The sequence below is a fragment of the Strongylocentrotus purpuratus genome, unplaced genomic scaffold (assembly GCF_000002235.5).
Source record: "Strongylocentrotus purpuratus isolate Spur 01 unplaced genomic scaffold, Spur_5.0 spur5_scaffold_1, whole genome shotgun sequence".
NCBI lineage: Eukaryota > Metazoa > Echinodermata > Echinoidea > Camarodonta > Strongylocentrotidae > Strongylocentrotus > Strongylocentrotus purpuratus.
Window position 1 is genome coordinate 32,570,154 of NW_022145594.1, and position 23,173 is coordinate 32,593,326.

Sequence of the window (23,173 nt, forward strand, 5' to 3'; positions counted from 1 at the left end):
AATGAGAAGCCACAAAGGCACGGCTGTACTGCTGGAGAGGGATTCTGTGATTTTTTTTGCGGTAAGTTGACGAATTTTATACCTTCTGTTCATGTATTTTACACATTTATATACAAGATAGAATATTGTGGGATATGGATTTGTGAAGTGTTTCGCAATTTGTAAGGTGAAGAAGTATTTGTCGTATGACTATGGCGATGACAAAAGCAGGATGGAGACCGCGACCCACCGCAGGTAGATTGAGAGACACTTGCACCGCTGTTCGGTCCCCTGCACGCCCGGGTCCAGCAAGGGTGCGGCGGCCTACACTGGGCAGGGCATGCAACTCGACTTAGCTAGCTCTGCATCGCGTCGCTCGAGCTCGCGTCGCTAGTTTCAGTTTGAAATAATAAATAAGTGCCGCAAAATAGCTAGATTTTTAAAGTTACTGATTGTCTCAGAAGTAGGCATAGATTTTGTGTTTACAGTTGAATTTCACCTCTTGAATTTGGTCAACTGTACCATTTTCAGTGAGAATATATTTAAGTTCGCGCGAGAGCCAAAAATTAAAAAGTTGTGACGTTATTACTATTAGACCTAGTAGTATTACTAATTTATTAGTATTAGATCTACATTGCCAATTGGCATGCAATGCATGTGATGGTATCAAGATTCAAGCTAAATAAATTTCTGGTAGATCAATATGAGATTTCAATGAAATGATAAAGTCCTTATTCTAATTCTAAAGAAAAAGAATCATTCTATTCTTTTCTTTGAAGTTCCAAAGATTAACTCACCCATTCTGAAAAATCTGTCTGTTCTGAAGAGTTTTTAACATCTTTTAAATGTTGATCTCTCCTCCAAGACAATGATTCAGTGAAACCAGATATCGTAGTCTCAGCAGAACATTTCCCTGAACGAAATAGACTTATTTATCGGACTGTTTTACATGGTTGGGTCTACTTGTTAGATTTTCTAGACCGAAGACTTTTAGTTTGGAAAAATTCATATGTAAATTGAATGAATGAAAATAGAGAAGAGGAGGAAAAGAAGAAAAAAAAAGGAATGAAGGAGAAAGGGAAGTACCTACATGTACTTCTTCAGAAGTTTCTTTTACTTATAATTCTATTCGTAAAAAAAAGAATTATGCTACACTAATTGCTAATAAGAACCAACAATTTAAAACAAAACACTGCAAATTGGTCTGTGATGTTATGTTAATATGCAATTGCAACAACATTTAAGAACTTTTAGTTTAGATTCCAAATTTCCAATCCTACAACAAATTGCATCTACAGTATTAAATCTAAAGAGTAAGACTGAATTGAAACTCGCAAAGCAATTAAATTAGATGGAGACCTCTACCGTGTCTCCATGGTACACGTGTAGGCTGTGATGGTTAGAACTTAGAAGAACAAAAATCACTCCTTTTTCTAAAACTTTATATTAACATTGAAATATGGAAAAGAATCACTCATAAACTTACATAAGGTTACTTCCAAATGGTCAACTTCTGGACCTAGGTTGAGATGCCTCTATCATATGTCCCGACTCCAGATCCGTGTGATGAAGTATTAAAGTACTTCACCATTAAAGGTGCCGTCTGGGGGAGCTGCTCTGTAATTATACTTAAATTTAGCATTCTGCTATTGAAGCTTATCTAGCCTATTTTCAAACTGAAAAACAGTACCTGCCTCCAAAACTTGGTTTGGTAGGCTGTTCCACATATTATCTATTCTCCTGGACCTGGAGAAGAAATTACCAAGAATACTTTTGTCTACTAATCTGCAATGCGCTTGGTCAGTCTCAATCCGTGACCCCTAGTGCTTGTGGTTTTGAACTCAGAGAGAGGAGTCACACCAGAACTATATATTTTGAGCATTTTGAAAATCTTGATCATACATACAGGACTTTTTCCTCACATTTATGTGGAAATTTGCAGAAATTACAAAATCTTATCCACGTACACTGTGCTTGTACAGTGTTCACATGTACAATTCATGGTTTAAAAGTTAAAACTAATCAGATTAACTTGTTATTTTGCAAAGATTGAGTACTTTGAGAATAACGTACCGGTACATGTACATGTACTTGTAATCATAAAGCCAGAGCCCCGCTTTCTACCCTTCCTTTCTCCCCATCTTTACCTTTCTCTCTTTCTGTTTCTAGCTTTCTGTTTCCTAAAACAATATCATGCAAGATTTCCCAAATTCCCCACTTGCACATTGTTTTCATCTTGTGCCTTTATGATACAATATCCATATTCAATTTGTATCCAAAATGTAAGTGAGTTGTTAGGATAAAACATACATACTTGCTCTTTTGCCAAATAGAAAATCTTCACCGATCTGTAAACAGTGTTAGGAAATAACCGTTAAGAGTTGTTTTTATGAGGAATGACTCAGCTGGCTCAATAACATTCAGTTTGTTCCAAAATTAATGCTTCCTTTTGAAGTGGATCAACATCCAACATTTCTCAGTATAAGAGCAAAGTGTTAATTAATCTTACACATTTGGGGCATATTTATTTTCTTTTCCAGGAGTGTGCTGTTATATTAAATCCAAATAATGTTTTGAATGTACTTGGTGAGATACTGTACTAAGCATAATTTGAAGACAACAAAAAGAAAGAAATAGTTTCAAATCCTGAAATGATTGCATCTGTACTAACGTTGAAAGATAATATTAACCACAAACCTTTCCGTTTGTGAAGTACTTTAGAAAATAATTGTTTCCTCAGAGAGCGAAAGTAAATATATTTTTATCTTGAAAATAGAAATGGTTGAAAGTGAAAGGAGAATGATGTTTCTTTTCTTCAGTGGGATGGAAAAGAACTGGGAAACTTTATTTCTTTTCATTTCATTTATTTTCCTATTTCTCATGTTACATATACATTTACAAAATAATGTAAAGTTTTTTTGTTTTTGATTAAATTACAATCAATAATACATGTAAAAAATAGTTGGTCAATTGATATAGAGTACTGATTTAACTGAGAAAAGAAATGATGGGACCTACAGTACATGAAAGCAAGCTTGTACAAAACTTTGTTTTGTAGATAAAAACCTCTCTGCCTTTTTCAATAATAATTTCAAATATGGTATGTGACTGCCCAGTGCAAAAGTACAGGACAGAATACTCTTGAGAAAAGAAGTTTGACCATTCAAATATCAATTAAGGTGGAAAAAATGGATTGAAAATTAAGAAATCAATAGATAATGAGATTAATTACATGTACATGTCCTTAATGTCAATACAATGGCCAGTTCATGCTTTCAGGGTGATGAACATCTGTGTTTCAATATAAGAAATATGAAATGACCGAATTATACCCGGCATTAGAAAATACAAAGTATTACAAAGTATATATTTTTTTGATGGCTTTGTGAAATGATGCGCTGGGTTTTTGTGCTCGCAGTGTAACTACCCCCATTGCGTATTAATAGGTTCACACAACTTTAAGATAAGGTTGTAGTTATAAACTGTACATGTACATTGGGAACCGTGCAGATGCTTTCATGGTTATGAAACTCGTAGTTACAAGCCATGACAGATCCTAATAAGGTTAGCATTATGAGCCGTTCAAGTGGATGACATTATTACTGTAAGGTTATGCCAGCTTGTAGTGAAAAATGAATGCTTTCTGCCTGTAACTTTAACTTTCAATACTCGGTTGTTGCGGTCACGTGTGAACCCTCATCGTGGTCAGTGGATCATAGTTTATAACTTTACATGCAGGTATACATGTCTTTATCAGCTCGAGATTGCCAAATAGCCCGCTATTTCTGATTTGGGAAATAATCCTGAAGTTACAAATCGCGTCTTCATCAGCTAGAGACTCGACCTCTAAGCTCGAGATATTTTGCTCAGCGTTCATGCATAATGCGAATTTCAGGGGCTGGTGAGGATGCACTGGACAAATAGCGGGATATTTTGCAAACTAGCTCAAGATTTCTTGGGATGATTATATGATTACCCCCGACTTTGAATTTTTTTTGGCAGCAAAAAGGTGCGGTTAATACACCGTTAATTACGGTAGTTAAAATATCGGGATATTTGGCAATTTTGAGTTAATGAAGAAGGGCCTTTTGAGGTTTCGCAAATTTTAACTTGGACGCTGCTATGTGAACATAGCTGACGTAATGTAGCTGATCCACTTGAAGGTTAAATAGCCCAGCAGCACATTCACATATTGACTTGCAAATTACCTAAGTGATTTCAAGTGTGAAATGAAATACTGTCCGCTAGACCGCTACATGGTTGATACAGAAATTCTATACAACACTTCCTTTCCAAACTTATTTTTGCATAAGATCTGTCTGTGCTACCGGTATACAGATAAAGTGTTCTCATGTTCGATGCTTTCAATTTTTATTTTTAGATTACTCTTGGTTTAACATCACTTTACCAGCTGTTGTGTATTTATTTTGAGAAATTTAGTTTCCATGACTGATATGAAACCATTCACAAACAAGACAAAACTGGGAAATTGTTTCTATTCATGTTTATTTTCTTCCAAAATGCATTAGAAACATTCTTTTGTTGTTTGATTTGGGATTTCAAGTGGGCAATTGAAGAGCCATCCTAGGAATGTCTCCTTAGTTAAAGGGGAAGTCCACCCTGATATTAAGTTGGTTTTAACAGAAGCAGAAACATGAGAGAAACAATTCAAATGCGATCCATCAAACACAAGTTGGCAACACTGTGACATAATATGTATCTTGTGAGCTCCTCTCCTATTTGCTCTGTACATACAATTTCATAACCTTAAATTTACTTCACTATTGATGACGGAATAGATTTGTTTCATACAGGGGTTGTATAAGATTATATTTGAAACAATTATATTTAGGGTGCATATATGATCAGAAATTCTCCTTTGGGCAAAAATAGAAATTTCTGACTAAATGAGAGGGGAGCTCGCAGGATGTCACAGAGTTGCAATCTGTGTTTGATTGATCAATAGCAACTTCATACAGTACTTTCATAACTTTCTTATTTTTGATTGGATTTTTCTCAAACTTTCACTCTCCAGTTTCTCTCATTTTCTGTTTTTTTTCTGCTTCTTTTCTGCTTCTTTTCTGCTTCTTTTCTGCTTCTTTTCTGCTTCTATTAAAACCAACTTAATATTTAATGGTGGAGACATTTCTACAATGAAATTCTGCCAAACTGATCATGTACTGTACAATAAATCAGAAAACCTCACAAACTATTTTTGATCCTTTCAAGAACATAATCTTCTCTATGAGATTTGAGGTGACTGTTGTACAGTCTACCATAGACAATTAGACATTGTAGTGAAACACTTTTATGGTGACTACACCTGTTTGACATTGTCCTTGACATTGAAAAGGAATTAATGGACATGACCTTGACCTTGAATTTGACCTTGAATGCTAGTTACCAGCTACAGAGTTTGTTGACCTTTCATGTCAATAGCCATTTGACTGCATTTAAAAGGTTAATACAACCATTAGCCTATTATCCTTGTCCCAACAGTTTAAAGAGAAGATTTATTCTTGTAAAGTTGTAAAGGTGTAAACATATGAGCTTATATACATGTACATGGAGATTTTTACATATAATTTTTATAATACCAGGGGGGTGTTTCACAAAGACTAAGATCGACTTTAAGTTGGACTTAACTATGGCAGGCCATTCATGCAACTGATTGCCTTCACAATCATGATCTTTAGATAATATTTTGTCCTTCAATGACGAATTATCAAAAAATGTAAATTCTGTAGATTTGTGACAAAAATTGTGTACGTCTCTTGAGAGACCAATGCCAGTAAAACGTGAAAGCAAACAGTGACATGAATGGCCTGCCATAGTTACGTCCAACTTAAAGTTGATCTTAGTCTTTGTGAAACACCCCCTGGACACTAACATGTGCATCGGACACATGGGCCCCCAAAAATCTTAAGTCTGGACCTAAACAAAATCTGAATATTTTACGTAGGGCTCAAGCATACAAACCCTTAAATGTTAAGTTGATGTTGAGCCCTGTATTAGGAATGTCACTTTAAAAGTATTGTTCGTGAAATCTGCCTTTTGCTCACATTGTTAATTTATTCAAAATAATGATAATAATAATTCATTTATGTAGTGCACTTAATACTGTACATATAGTTTTACAGCACTTTACAGAGTTTAAACAAATTAACATACACGCGTTAGAAGTTCACAACCATCATTGAATAGGAGAGTTTTAAGAACCTTCTTTAACATCTAATGAAGTTGTTATATTGTTGTTAGGGCACTGTTGTGCTGCTACCATGACTCTCAAAGTTGTTCTTAATTATGTTAGATTTATAAATAGTTTGAAACTTGGATCAAGTTTGTGTGTGTAGTCCCAAATACCCAGATTTTTGTGCACTGCTTTTCCCTGCACAAGTTCTCCAGCAAGATTCAAGAGTCGGTAGTATGAATCCACATTACATACAGTCACAATATAACAAAATAATTTTTCTCACCTTCAAATAAATGCATCCATGGTCTGGCTCCTCCCTACCTACATGTATCTGGGAGGTGTTTTACAAAGATCTTAAAGTCGAACGTAACTCTTAGTTGGACTTAACAATTATGGAAAGCCGTTGGCATCTTTGAAAATATTTTGTAAAAGTTAGCTTAAAAGGCATAAAATGTTGATTCAAATCATTCATATTGTCTATTATCAAGAAGATTTCATGTTCTTGATGTGGAATTAATAAAAAGTCTAAACTACTTGAATTTTCGCTTCTGAATATATCTTATTTTAAGGCTACAAATGGCTCTCCATAATTTTTAAGTCCAACTTTAGAGTTAAGTTCGACTTGGGATCTTTGTGAAACACCCCCTGAACTCATAGCTATCAGGCACCCATACCGGTACTCCCCTCGCCTCTCTCACAAGGCATCACGTTGCACCATCTGTCTCTCAAGATGCTTCCCACACTTGGTGACTGAGCATTCACAACGGCTGCTCCCAAACTGGAATAACCTAGAGTGCGTTCAAGCGATTTGTTAAAGCTAGAATCACAAACATGAATCACAAATCAAAACGCCATTAAAAAACATGGTTACTGCGGGAGAGCGTTCAAGCGATTTTTCATCAACGCTGATTCTCGCTCATTTCAAGCCCAGCCACTGCTCATCACACTGCGCCGTTTGAACCAGGAAGTATAGGTCAACTTCGCCGCGTGCTTTTTGAATTAAATACGGTCGTCGTCTTTGAAAACCGTGTTTCTAGGGTGAAAAAGTGTTGCTTGAATACACCCCTACATGTATCTAGATTTCTTCACAACCAACAAAAATATCTCAAAACTCACCTCTTCTGTCAAAAACATAATTGTAAAGTGCATTTGAACATGTATATACAATTAATCTTGCATACATGTATGGTAACGCGCTATTAAATAAATTATTAATTAATACACAATTATTCACATTTATTGTACACTGTAGGTACAAGTCCATTAAAGTACAGTACATGTCCTGTAGGCTTAATCCTTTCCAATAACTTCACAATGCAATTGACATGACAAGTTAACTCTTTTTTCTAAAGTGAAAAGCAGTCTGAATAGCACCACAACCTCTTTATCTGCCTATGTAAGGATGACTCATAATTCAATGTCTTTGCTTTCACTGAAATCACTGAATCGTAAATCATGGCAAAGTACAAAATATGGGCATTTGCATAAAAGGGTGAACTGAATTTTGTAGTAGGCCACCGCTTTCAAAATGCCAGAAATAAATCAAATTTCATTCTCTGAAACCTCAGGCCCTCATCACACATGCAGTGTATTTATTGCAAAATTTTGGTCAAACTTTACAAATCAGAAATAAATTTGTACTTGATCTACTTGCCCATGTCGGCATAGTACATTGCACTGTAAAAAAGTGTGGTGACTACAATAACTCAAATATAAATTCAAGCCAAAATCTATCACTCAATTTTAATGCAACTGTTCTTTGTATATAACCAGCTTTCAGTTTTCCGGTCCGGTCTCTGCGCATTGATGACTTTAAACTTTGCCTTTTGTGTTTTAAATGAAGAGGAAAAGGGCGAAAGGTTTCGTTCATCATGTGTCAAAAACATTTGTTTTTGTTTTTTGGCTGTACGTATGTGAGTATGACTCTGCCTGTATAGTAGGCCCTCCAGAGAGGCCCACTGTTATCCAAGATGTCACTTGCTATATGTACCTGTAGATCTGTGAGACTTGTATGCCTCCGTGCTCATGAAGAGATTGGAAGTCGATTCTCGGCAAATGTTTTCTTCACCAGATAGTGAATACTACACAAGAAGTAATATTTTGACTAATTTTTGCTGATGTTTGAATGATGTGTAGACATACAAATTTATGAATATTTAGGGGCCGGGATATGAAAATTGTATACTTGGACTATTAAAGAATGCGTTTTCTTGTTCTGACAAAGACAAAATTACATTGATTCATCGTATTTCATATTTCAGTGTAAGATTCGTGTGGGAGTAATTCTATGCACTACATGTACATTTTTTTAATAAATTATTTATTTGGCACTTTCAAGAAATAATTCAATATAATCATGGTGATTACAAAATTAGAATGACAAAAATTATACAAATACAAATTTTTGTAGCAATATTCTGAGTGCAAAAGATGGCGGCCAGGGAAGAAGAGAGCAAACTTAATCACTGTAATCGTAATGGTACCTCCGCCCAACCAACTGATGAACTCAGAAGAAGCCATAAGGACAAATAAAGCCACTTATATTTGGTGCTTAAAAGTTCAGTTTTGCCATTTTTGAAAGGTAAAAATAGAACTTGGGGGATGGAAAGATCGATTTAAAAGAAGCCCCTTCATTTATCATTCTGCAAGTAATCACTCATCTCATTTTTTAATTGATAAGTTCCCTTTAAACTTCAACCTCCCTGCTTTGGTTCTAGAGCCCAAACAGGTGCCGTGGGTATGTACAGCTGTAATGTGACTGCTATACTATGAGTCATTCCTCAACCTCCCTTGCCTTGCTATAGGTCTGTCCTCATCAGCCCGGGTTGGCCAAATAGCCCGCTATTTTGTGATCCTGGAAATTAGTCTGAAGTTACAAATCACGTCCTCATCAGCTCGAAAATCCAGCTCAAGAAATTAGCTGGACAATTTGCTCAGTGTCCGCGCGTAGTGCGAGTCTTCGGGCTGGTGAGGACAGACCACAAATAGCTGGCTATTTTGTAAACTAGCTCAAGATGTCTTGGGAAGATTTCCCGAGCAAATAGCCTGCTTTTTGGCGTCTTCACCTGCCAAAGAGCCTACTAATTCGTGATCTGGCTAATTTCCTGGATCTGAAGTAGCGGGCTATTTGGCAAACTCGAGCCGATGGGGACAGGCCTAGCATTATATGGACCAGCAGACCTGCATGCCCTTCACGGCGTGTGCTCTGCTTGTCAATTCCTTTCACTATCATTCTCGCTCACACACCAATTCAAAAGCACTGCAGTACAGGTGTATTATTATGAGAACGATGGCAGAGTAGTGTTTATTGTTGGTCCGCTAAATTGAGATTTCAATGTTTATGTTGCACCAATCTCTGTTGCATTGAAGAAAGGAGGTGATAAACCCAAATCATCTATTCAGTCATATTTTGTGAATATCATTTTTGTTCAATATTTGAAAGCTACAAAGTGGTGTTGTCTCAGGGGACATTATGAGGGGACATGTGTCCCTCCCAACAAATGACTAAAATATGAAAGAAAAGAAAACGGAGAAAGAAAGGGAGAGGGAAGCCATTGGGGAAAAAAAATTTGCTTTCGCTCTCCTTCTCACACCAGCTCAAAAGTACTGCAGTATATACAGGTGTATTATTACGAGAATAATGGTAGAGACGTAGAGTAGTGTTTATTGTTGGTCTGCTAAATCCAAATTTCACTGTTTATGTTGCACCAAGCCGCCAACCCCCGTTGCATTGAAGAGCGAAGAAAAGGAAAAGGAAAACTAAATCATATATTAATCCCGTTTTTAGATTGACTTACATTTTTTCACACACTTCTAAAGAACATATACCGGTACATGATTTGGGTTTAATTTTAGTATGAAGCGTGTAAGTTTAGATTGTAGAATATATAGTATGGCAGTGTAACAGGCTGTCAACCACATGGGCACCTATCAGTATCATAATAATGATAACAGTAATAATAAAGTTATATAGCGCAGCTTTTATACAAAATATATTCAGCTGCGCTGGTTCAGAGCTCCTTTTTAAAAAACTAAATTCTACAAAAAAGAATCTCTCAATTGAACAAATAATGTATGTTATCATTCTAAAGATGCACATTTCTTGTGGAAAAGCCCTATTATTTTGTTGAAATCCACATTTTACTCAACTGCATTTTTTAAAACTCTCTATATTTCAACTTTAATCCAGTTTGAAATCCTTGTTAAAGTTTGTAGTGTACGTACAGTACTTGTTCCCAAAATGTAGAATTGGAAGAATACATTCAAAAGGTACATGTACAGTGTGTGCTGTACATTGCTGTAGGCCTACAAGCCCTACAATACACGTCTACATTCTTGGTCCATCTGCATTAGGCCACTTAAAAAAATAAACATGTTTAGCGTCCCTGCCCGCTTCCTTTTTGGGGGCCGCCTCCTATTTTTTAAATTAATTAAAATTATTTTATTTTATTTTTATTTTTTTTAAGAAAAAAAAAGAGAAAAACACTGCTAAGATGGATCTATTTCTGATTTAAAAAAGAAAGAAAAAAAGGTCGGCGGCCATCTTGAAAAAAAGACCCAACTGTCGGGGAAAATGTACCGAGCGGCCATTTTGAGGGGCCATTTTGAAAGAAAAAAAAAAAGGGACTCTTCCTTCCTATTTTCAAAAAAACAGGACGCTATATAAACATTTTTTAATTTTTTTATTTGGCCTTTTAATTTATATTCTTTCACATCTAATTCACATACGTTTAATGCCATGTTCTTAGTTTAATCATGGAGGTCCATGGTATATTTAAAATTTATCTCTTTTTTGTGGTTATTTTATAACTATAGTAAAGGGCTTATTTTGGGATTATTTGTTATTAATACATGCATGTGTGTATGTATGTTTAATTACATGTCACAAAGAAGTGCAGAAACTGCAGACCAGATATTAATTTTGTGCGAGGGTGTCCTTTTTGTACATCCCTAGTACAGTGGCCTTGACCATATTGATTCGGGTACTCACAGGAAATGCATCAAATCGATTTGAACAATTATTCAAGCATTCACTGAAATGTGACTGGTTGCTATTTACTTTTTTCCGTGCATACCGTACATGATGTGCATTGTGTATGAAAAGAGCAGGAACTGTCTGGATTCCGGTGTTCATTGAACGGTATGCAGTGCGTCATCTCTAAACTACCCAGGTATTTGTTTTATGATCCAATTCATCTCCTCCAGTTGTGAATTTGGAGCAAACTCATTTTTTTTAATGATTCATTCATTCAGTTTCATAGGTTGATTTTTTTTTTTCTCTTTCTATTCATATAGATTCAATGCTCCTCTTAAAATTACCCACTGGCTGCTTTTAATAATAATAATAATAATAATAATATTCAGTTTTTATATAGCGCCAAATACATTGATACAACGGAGTGCCTATTAAAGTGCTTTACAGATATATTATTACCCCGGTCATTGGATTGAGGCTAACCTGCACACAATGTATGCACATTTTCCACTCCCTGGGGAGCATTCATGGGTTGATTTTTTTATATTTTCTATTCATAGATTCAATATTCCTCTTAAAATTGCACATTGGCTGCTTTTACATGAACATGAGTGAAAAAGAAGGAGTAGATGCTGGTTTGGCAGCTGTGGAAAGCTAAACAGTTTTGAAAATTGCCATTAGTTGTTGAAATAATTTCATAAATCTAGGTTATGGGCCTCTTATCCCTTGTATAATTTATTAGATGCACCCAGAATCAAAAAGGAATGCTTTCACAATATATGTAAGGCCTACTTGGTTGGAGGAAAATCTTTATTTTGAGACACTTGTCAATTTAACATTCTTTTTGTGAAATTTTTGTGTCTTCAAGCAAGTTTAAAAGTATATTTATGCACGATCCAACGACTTTCTAATTTTTAACTAAAAAAAATAGCGCCTTTAAAGTGATACGGTAATCGAGAACTTAAAAATGCAGTGACTTAGACGAAGATTTGAGGGTCGCGAGGCATCGTGCAGTTGAATTTGAATAGAGGAGAACAGGCAGGGCACGTACAGTGTAGAAAGGGATTGTTTTGAGGCTGAGGGGTTGAAGGAAAATATAGAACTGTATTGATTAGGTAGCTGGAGTGAGAAAGGCATGGGAGATGGTGAGGGAATAAAAGATGGAGAGGGGGGAAGGGAGTAGGGGAGGGAACGTAAGGGAGGGAGGGATGGATGGAGGAGGAGAGAGAGAGAGAGAGAGAGAGGGGGAGGAGGAATGTAAAAAGGGAGTAGGGGAGGGGAGGGAGGGAGCAATGGAGAAGGAGAGGGATGGAGAGAGAGAGAGAGAGAGAGGGAGAGAGAGGGAGAGGAGGGAGAGATGGAGGGGGGGGGGAGAGGAATGTAGAAAGTAGATTGGGCTCGAGTGGAGGTTGAAGGGTTGGAGGGAAATATAGAACTGTATTGATCAGCTGGAGTGAGAGGGGCATGGGAGATGGTGAGGGAAGAAAAGGTGGAGAGGGAGGGAAAGAGGGAGGGGAGGAGAGGAAAGAGAGAGAGAGAGAGGGTAGGGGGGATGTAAAAAAGTATATTCGGCCCGTGTGGAGTTTGGAGGGTTGGAGGGAAATATAAAACTGTATTGATCAGCTGGAGTGAGAGGGGCATGGGAGAGATTGTGAGGGAAGAACAGGTGGAGAGGGAGGGAAGGAGGGAGGGTAGGGGCAGAGGAGAGAGATGAAGAGAGAGAGAGAGAGAGAGAGAGAGAGAGAGAGAGAAGGTGGGGGGAGGGGGTGGAGGGAGGGGCGTAGAAAGTACATTGGGCTCGAGTGGAGGTTAAAGGGTTGGAGGGAAATATAAAACTGTATTGATTAGCTGGAGTGAGAGGTGCAGGAGAGAAAGATGGGGAGGGGAGAAAGGGAAGAGAGGCAGAGAAAGAGAGAGGGAGGTAGACGGTGGGAGAGAGGGAGAGAGAGACGGGGAGAGGGAGGAAGTTTTGAAAGTGCATTGGGATTGTGCGGAGAGAAAGAGAAAGAGAGAGAGAGAATGGGGAGAGGATTGAAGAGAGTCATGAAGGGGAGGGAGAGAAGGAGGAGAGAGAGGGAGGCAAGGGAGGGAGAGAGAGAGGGGAATGGGAGAAAGGAGGGTGGGCAGTGTGGGCATGGAGGGGAGAGTAGAAAGTAATCAAAGACGAGGAGAGAGAAATTCAAAGACAGCAGATATGTCTATTTTAGGTAGATATATGCAGATAGATAGAGATATATATATATATATATATATATATATATAGAGAGAGAGAGAGAGAGAGAGAGAGAGAGAGAGACAGACAGAGAGATAGAGACAGACAGACAGATCGAAAGGGGTTATTCATGTAGAATGAGGGAAAAGGGAAAATTTAAAGTAAGCAATGTAGAGAGAAAGATGGATAGATGAAGACAGAGGCAGCAGTTTAAGGAAAGTTCATGTACAGTGTTGAGGGTGGGGGGGGGGGGGGGTACAGGAACAATACATGTACATGTATATGTGCCTCCATGTACATTGCCAATTTCACAATGACATGTCGACAACTTTACTTTTTAATGTAGGACCGAGCCAAACAAAAAGAGGAAACGAAACAATGCAATCACAATACAGCTAATGAAAGTTCCATCTTCCTGTCAGTATTTTCGTTGGCAACACTCCAAAGTTTGATCTATTTATATAATATTTGGATTCCAGTTTTCCTCAATAATCATTGAAGGTTGCATATTTCAAGATCCTAATTAATATACATGTATTTGTAGTCATACACTGTACATTGTGTGCATTGTTCTCGTTCACAAAGTCTCATTGTTCCATATTAAATGTCCACAGGTAATCAATTTTTTGCGATTCTCCTAAAATTAAAATGTTCTTACAGAATGAATTTGCATCATATTTGTTTTTAATGCTGAATTATGGCCTGGGTCATGATTTTGTTTCATAGTGTGGCAAGTTTATGAAGAATATTTTGTGTACACTCATATAAATATATGTACAGTATTCATATTAGAGAATGCAAAATATTCTTCATGAGCTTTAATATTTATATATAAAAAATGTATATGATATATTTTTACTCTTAGACAAGAAGTAATGATAAGCTTATCCACTATTAAATGTATATATGAAGATATTAAAATCCTGCTTGACTGTTTCCGGATCTTCCTTTTGAAAGAAACATTACACTTCCGATCTTTATCATTAATAAAGGTTACACATACAAATAAAGGAGATTCACTTTAATAAAATCTTCTCAGTTAACTCTTTCATTTCAGTAGGTGGTTGACCCCCTCCCCCTCCAATCTCGATCCTGTCTATCTAATTACTTTTTCAACAAAGCAAAACTTGTCTTTCTGTAAAAATCATTATTAACTCATGCGTTGTAATTTGTATAGGTACAGAAAACAAAAAAGTACATCCTGAAATAGAGTGTTATCAAAAGATATATTGAAATGGGCACTTTGATCGAATCCTCGGAATCTCAAAAATCTTGGAAAATTTACATTTGAAAAACAAGTTTAGTAAACTTCAACATTGAAGGGGTTAAGGAAAAAAAACATGTTTATAAAAGGACTCATGGTCTGGAACTCGAGATCATAAAAATTATACAAATGTACATCCTAGGGGATTTTAAATGTACTTTAATTTTACTAAAAGATTTAGCCTCTACGAATGATAAGAGATTTCATGCTGTCAGTATGGGATTGCCCTCAAATGCTCTTATCTTGCGTCTATTGGATTCTAATGTAGACAATTTGCCATGGATGGTAATCCCCGGATTAAGCACTATACATGTACTCCAATACCCCCATTTACACAAGAGAAAATTTATACAAAATTTGTACTAAAGAAACATTTACATAAAGATTAACCGTGTGTGTACATGTATCATATTGGTACTTTGACAGGTACATGTTTATATTGCAAAAGGGCTGTACAACTAGTGCAAGAGTACCGGTAGTCAAATATTATGTTTTGGAAAATTGGATTAAAAAAGAAAACGCTTTGGGTCTGTTTGGGAGGTTAACTTTCACCAGACATGTTCACTTCATAGGCTTTTACCTTGTGTGTTTGTTGCGTGAATACAGATGTAAGTTGGTAGGTCATATTCGCGCACACGCGTGATAAGCCCCATCAAGTTTATATACTGTACATACCGGTATACATGAACTACGCTATGTGAGTTGGGAGAGCACTCCTATCTCCTTGGTGTGAGTTCACTTCTTAGTGATGTTCACACGGGTGACAGACCCTGAAACGATACTCAAATGTCTATTTCTCTGTACAATTTGCATGACATTCAGACAAGAACAAATTTGTTAGTCCATGTATATTGCTCCATACCGTTTACTTAAGATATACAGTACATTGTAGACTTTGCATAAGAAATGCTCATGTCTTGTCCAAATGGGTATTCTTGTCTGAATGGGGCCAAGTGGATTGCGAGATGAAATGATCATCAGGGACACAGTTCTGCTAATGAATGCGGCATACTTGCACTCGCTGGTTGGGCTCAAGCAGAGCACACAGCTGACTTCATACCGTGGGAGGAAAGCTCTTTGTTTGCTGGCAGGTAACGTTTTAAAAACGTTTTTTTCCATTCATTGTCCGGTTGTTATCATTGTTCGACTCTAATCATATTTACATTTCCTGTGAATGGAATGCAAAGTCAAGAGAAATCATGACTCATGTCATAAATTTGTTTTTCTTTGAATCTTTGCAGGTTTTTCTTTCAGTTGGTGTTAAGGAATTTCTGTTGTGGTTGATCAAACAATAGCTAGCTCATAGTTTAGTAATATTTGTCTGTCTATGAAGCATACTTAAGTATTGTTCTATTGTTCTTGTTTTGTAAATACTCTGCTCTTCCCTTGTGCAAACTAACAAATTCATACTTTAGTATAGATATTAAGTTATTTGTTTTTCTTTGAATCTTTGCATCGCTTCAGACAGGTTTTTCTTTCAGATGGTGTTTAGGAATTTGTATTGTGGTTTATCAAACAATAGCTAGCTCATAGTTTAGTAATATTATTCTGTTTATGTAGCATCCTTAGTATTGTTCTATTGTTCTTGTTGTGTAAATATTCTGCTCTTCCCTTGTGCAAACAAAAAAATTTCATACTTATGGATATTTATGACCAGAAAATGGAAGTCTCGGATGTGTTATTATCTGGAAAGGGCCATTGTACATGGTTTGAGTTGTAAAATTGTTCATGGTTAAAAGGGAATTTCTTGCTTTTTATCGACTTCTAGTTCCTACTTTTGCATATGATCGTGCATATTTACCTGTTTCAAACTTTTAATCAAGCTGTTGTTCTTTCTGGTTGACTGAATGATAATTTTTTCTTTAGTTTGGATCATATTTTGATTTTATTTGTATTTTACCCCTATAGTGATCTCTCTTTCATATTTTGGTGTATACTGTTGATACTTCCAAACTCACAAATTTTATTTTAAGAAATGTATTCGATTTTAGTTTTGCAAAATCTTGATGAGGGTTGAGGCTAAAGATCTGGAGGTTCCGGACTTTGAAAGACTTCATTTAGGCCAAGTACTGCATATTTTCTTGGATGTACATTGTAATAGCAGAAAGTCTCACTCCGGCCTGTAGAAAGACTTATCTTGGCCCGTTGAGTATAAACGATCGATTAACTTTGTCATTCATTATAAACTTTCATGGGTCCTTCGATTTGCCACGTTAGTGAATATTGATTTCAAAGTAACCATCTATGATAAGTTCTATGCACCTTCGCCATTAAAGATAACTTCCATGGATTTGATTGGCTGATGAGTGATGTTGCCATATGTGGTAGTTAATATTGATGGCAAAGTTACCATCAATAGTAAGTCTTTTGCAACAAGGGCCAAGATTGACAAAATGAACATACTGTACATGTACATGTAGTATTTGCCTGGAGTCTTAGAAGAGCAAGACTAGTACTAGTATAGAATTGGCGGGGAAATAAAGCTGGGTAACAGGATAGAAGGAAACCCCTTACACCAATAAGGAGATCTGAATATTCCTGCAGGGAATCTAAAGAAGTACAAACATCCCCTGAGTTCAGTCAACTTTTCCTCTACACAGTTGACAATTTATTGGCTTGACACTTTACTTGAATGCATTACTAGGGGAGCTTTGAAAAGTATAAAGAGGGTCATGGGAAAATTTCCAGAGGGTCATCTGCCCTTTCACTCTTGTTGAAACTAGCCAGTACTGGATAGACAATGCACTTGCATCAATTGATTACAGTCCGACCTGCTTTAACAACCACAAGAAAGACCACCTGTCTATAAAGACCTCTTTTTTTTTCTTGTTAGAAAATAGTTTAGTCATTGAAACTTGTACTAAATTAAATAACCTATACATTGGGAGTGTTGCCAGGTGTCCAGGGAATAGTTTCCTGAGTTAGTTGTGCAGGAGGTACATGTTGTCCTAGAACAGTAGCCTGCTTGTGCAATTGTCATTATTACAATTGCTTATGTGACTTTTGTCTATCACTTTTAGTGACCCTTTATCAACAGGATACTAGCCTCAGATCAGTGGCAGTAAATATAACAGATTGATTAGACAGGGAGGTCATTACATGCCTATTTCCTTTGCTTTTACTATGTTTTGATTGGCCTGGAACCTGTCGTCAAATAGTCTGCAGCTACAGACTCTAATTTGACACTTGAACACAATTCCACGATAAAGCCTTGAGCTGAGCCTAACTCTGTCCGTCTCCGCCTGTGTCAGGAGCAGCTACAGTACAGAGCCTATGGGGTAGAGTAGACCTAATGTACATTGTAGCTTGCAGTCTGTATATTACTACTAACATAGTTGTCAGTTGTCGTCTGTATGGTACAGTAGTCAGAAGTCCACATGATTTCCTGTTATACAGAGACCATTCTTTATTACCAGTATTACCAGTATTATTTTTGTTGGATGACATCCTATTCCGTTGAGAGCTAGGAGTGCAGGACACATGCTCCGGAACACTTTTTTGATTTTCTATGCTACCCAACCCCAATCCAATCCAAACCAATCCTAACTCTAAAGTAAAATCCAATTGTGACCCTAACCCTAAACTATATCCAATTGCAACTTTTCCCTAACCCTGTATCTATGAACAAATCTTAGATCAAGTATATTTTGGGTTGCCCCATCCTAGTGTAAATAGGTTTGCTCTACCACTCTGGCTGACAATATCCAGCGGCAGATTAAGTGAATGAGGCACTAAGGGTGATAGACTGCTCCTTAATTTGGATGCATACAGTTTATATAATCCACACTCATCTACATGTACATTGTACATATAAAGTGTCTTCATTCACACTTTGCAAAGTCTTTATTGAGAGCACGCAATAGTGCAATTAAGTGTGAATGCAGCAAGCACCCCAAGACTGTTCTTCTGAAAAAAGTGATCTTCTTTAGGTCTCAGAGGTCGGTTATACCAAAATAGTGGAGGGGAGAGAAGAGAGGAAGGAGAGATTGAAAGAGAAGAGAAGAGAAGAGAAGAGAAGAGAAGAGAAGAGAAGAGAAGAGAAGAGAAGAGAAGAGAAAGGGAAAGAGAGAGAGAGAGAGCGATAGAGATGGATGGACGTAGTGGAAGATAGAGATAGAAGGGGTAAAAATAAGGGTTTTAAAAGGGGAAACGAGAGATAAACAAACACGAAGGGGCAAGAACAGAAGGAATACTGTCACTTTTTAGAAATCACATGAGAATGTAAACCTATACAACTTCATTTCGCACACCATCAATGAAGCAGCCATGCAATTGACTCCTCGATTTATTCCATGTGGACGAAAAAATGCGAAACTATGAATATTCTATTGGAATCTTACCCCATCCTGGTCGGCAGAGTAATCAACTTATCACATGCCGAATGTAACTTGAGATGTTCATGTGACAGCGGCGATGCATCTTTTTGTGTATTTTATAGTTTCCTCTCAAAGTTGCATTTCGAAAGTCCCCTCATGTGACAATGATGTATTCACTGAGATCATATAAAACGTTCGTTTGGAGCCAGACGAACGTTATTTCATGTTATTTTATACAGAGTTAATGGCCTTCTGGCTCCAAAGGGATGATCTTTCATTCACCAAGCCTTGACAACTTGACACTAGCAGTTGATGGGGGTGAAGCCACCGAAATGCTCTGCCAGCAACATATTTGAAAATGAAAAGTAGTGGTTGTCCATGTCAGGCAATCAAAATCATCAAAGACTTTGTTTATTGATTATTAAATTTAATTGAAAATCATACTTCCCCTCCCGTTTAAACGTGTTTGTTGGCATTGCGGAGAAGAGCATAGAAGATACACATGTACATGTAGGAAGAGAAGAGAAATGCAAAGAGAGAGAGAGGGAGAGAGAGAGATTTAAAGATGATGATTTAAAGCCCCACTGCTCTACTTATAGCTAATTGCGCCCTCTGTATAGCAAGCAATGCCTAATCGGTGCATGTTGGTCCCCCATGATCCACTTTTTCTTCTGTTAATTGAGAGCTGATTTGATGAGATAATTACCTGTCAGTGACCTAGACAGGCTTTAAAGATTGAAGAACTTCAAGAAGAACTCTTACCCATCAAAAGCCGATGCAACCTTGGCAGGTTTGGTGTCAGGATTGTGGGGGCGTGCTTGCTAGGAAATTAGAGCGATAACCTGGTCCTGCCCAGCTGACCATCTGGTTTCCTCTGTGTCTGTGATTTATTTAGGCCCCTAGGGGCAGTTGTATATATTTCATCACAACATTACCCAACTTGTGTTTTTAAGATATGAAACTGAAATGTGCAATGTGCCTTTTTATAAAAGATTGCACCAACATTGTTAGGGTGGGGGAGGGTGTTGGGAGGTTGATGCTTTTGCTGACGGCAAGTGTTCTTTCTGACGGCAAGTGTGGAATTCTCTTTCCATATTTTTAATTGTTTAGGCCAGTAAACCTCGTCAGCAGTTCCCGAATTGGGTGACTTTTTTTTCAAGGAGTTAGCCTGGACACCCCCTTTTCAAAGTTGCATGGCAATGCCCCCTCATCTCTACTTTTCAGCATACATTTGCATTTGTGTTTGGATTACAGATGTGATATGTCTTCAGTGACATTTTCAGGTGGGCTGTATCTAATACAGACCACCTTATATTTTTGTTAAAATCGCCTTTATTTATTATTTATTTATCAGGTGGGCTGTATCTAATACAGACCACCTTATATTTTTGTTAAAATCGCCTTTATTTATTATTTATTTATTTATTTATTTATTTATTTATTTTTCTTATTTCGACCCACTTTTTTGTGTTCAAGATAATTTGAAAATGGCTCAATCAAATATCTTAAAATTTAACACACATATGTAAAGGCATATTCACAAAGCATAGGAAATTTTTCGACCTTGACCTTGACTGATGACGTCATCTAGGCGCCATTTTGTGAAAAAAAATTGAAAATCAACTCATGATCATATCTTCATAACCAAAAGTAATTTCTCATTCATATTTATCAGGATCAAGGTCAATATGTGTCCGGTCAATTTCAGGTCAAAAAACGCGCGCGTGCGCGTACGTCCGCGCGTCAATGCGCGCGCAAAATTTTTAAATGCTCAAAATCGTCTCAAATTTTTTTGGCATACGTTTCAGGTCATTTTAAGCATTTTATAAAAAATCGCGCATACGTGCATGCGCGCGCGTTCTCGCGCGTAACACCATTACAAAACATAGAATCGCCATTTTTTTTTCTTTCATGATATTTCTCATATTTTTTTAAGGAATTTGATACCATGTTTATCTCTTTATGACCATTAATAACAAGATGAGCGTCAATTCAAGATAAATGACAGTGCGCGCGAGCGCTTTTAATACATAGCATATATGGAAAAAACATGCCTATACAAAATTCATTATAGCTCTTTGGAATGAACCGTGACCTTCATTTTTTTTTCATATTTGGATAGAGTATGAGTCGGAGATATGATTCCATGTCTCATTTGGCCATTAAGTGTATCGTGACATCATCATAATGACCTTCGAACTAAAAATAGGAATTTGCATATTATGACGTCAGAATATTTATGGAAAATTGATTGTATCTCTGTATATATTGATCAATTTTCTTCAAAATTTCGATATGTTGTAGCTATGATAATTCTCTACAAGTTTAATAATAACCATTTTTCATTTTGACGACGTCATTAGAGTGAAAATTTCGATTAAAGGCCTCATGTCAAAAATGACATAATTTGTATGTTATGCCTATAGAAGGTGATTTTAATTCACGTTATGAATCTACATGATAGTATGTCGCTTATTTTTGCTCTAATTTGTCTCAAATTTTAGTTGACCAGCCCACCTATACTTGTTCCAAACAAGTATTATATGTCAAGTTTTTCTTATTTCGACCCACTTTTTTGTGTGCAAGATAATTTGAAAATGGCTCAATCAAATATCTTAAAATTTAACACACATATGTATAGGCATATTCACAAAACACAGCAAATTTTTCGACCTTGACCTTGACTGATGACGTCATCTAGGTGCCATTTTGTGAATTTTTTTGAAAATCAACTCTTGATCATATCTTCATAACCAAAAGTAATTTCTCATTCATATTTATCATGATCAAGGTCAATATCAGTCCGGTCAAATTAAGGTAAAAAAACGCGCGCATGCGCGTACGTCTGCGCGTCAATACGCGCGCAAAAATTTTAAATGCTCAAAATCGTCTCAAATTTTTTTTGCATACGTTTCAGGTCATTTTAAGCATTTTATAAAAAATCGCGCACACGCGCATGCGCGCGCGTTTTCGCGCGTAACACCATTACACAACGTAGAATCGCCATTTTTTTTCTTTCTTGATAATTCCCATATTTTGTCAAACAATTTGATACTATGTTCATCTCTTTATGACCATTATTTTAAGATGAGCGTCCATTCAAGATAAATGTCAGTGCGCGCGAGCTCTTATAATACATAGCATATATGGGCAAAAACATGCCTATACAAAATCCATTATAGCTCTTTGGAATGCACCGGGATCCTTAATTTTTTTCCTATTTAGATAGAGTATGAGTCGGAGACATGATTTCATGTCTCATTTGGCCATTAAGTGTATCGTGACATCATCACAATGGCCTTGGAACTCAAAATACGAATTTGCATATTATGACGTCAGCATATTTATGGAAAATTGATTGCATCTCTGTAAATATTGATCAATTTTCTTCAAAATTTCGATATGTTGTAGCTAAGACAATTGTCTACAAGCTTTAAAATAACCATTTTTCATTTTGATGACGTCATCATAGTGAAAATCTCGATTAAAGGCCTCATGTCAAAAGGCCTTCATAATTTGCCTGATCCCTGTAGAAGGTGAATTACGTTCACGTCATGAAACTACATGATATTGTTTTTTAAGAATTTTTAAGCAGTATCTCGCTTATTTTCGCTCTACTTTGTCTCAAATTTAAGTTGACCAGCCCACCTATACTTGTTCCAAACAAGTATTATATGTCTAGTTTATTTTTCTTATTTCGACCCACTTTTTTGTGTGCAAGATAATTTGAAAATGGCTCTATCAAATATCTTAAAATTTGATACACATATGTATAGGCATATGCACAAAACACAGCAAATTTTTTGACCCTGACCTTGACTGATTACGTCATCTAGGCGCCATTTTGTGAAATTTTCTGAAAATCAACTCATGATCATATCTTCATAACCAAAAAGTATTTCACATTCATATTTATCATGATCAAGGTCAATATCCGTCCGGTCAATGGCAGGTCAAATAACGCGCGCGTGCGCGTACGTCCGCGCGACAATGCGCGCGTAAAATTTTGAAATGCTCAAAATCGTCTCAAAATCATTTTGCATACGTTTCAGGTCATTTTAAGCATTTTATAAAAAAAAAAAAAAAACGCGCACACGCGCATGTGCGCGCGTTTTCGCGCGTAACACCATTACACAACATAGAATCGCCATTTTTTGTTCTTTCATGTTATTTCCCATATTTTTTCAAACAATTTGATACCATGTTTTTTTCTTTATGACCATAATAAAGAAGA

At 36.7% G+C, this 23,173-nt stretch overlaps 1 protein-coding gene across 3 annotated transcripts in view; it reads left to right on the top strand.

The window, feature by feature from the left end:
* Nucleotides 1-23,173, top strand: part of LOC581462 (roundabout homolog 1) — a 77,113-nt gene continuing 53,940 nt past the window's right edge. For 2 of the 3 annotated variants that reach the window (XM_030978068.1, XM_011662551.2), the window contains exon 1: nt 1-61. The gene's annotated coding sequence lies outside the window, so the exon portion shown is untranslated. Of the gene's footprint in view, nt 62-15,450; nt 15,715-23,173 lie in introns of those variants that run through there. The other variant, XM_030978070.1, reaches the window with a different exon arrangement.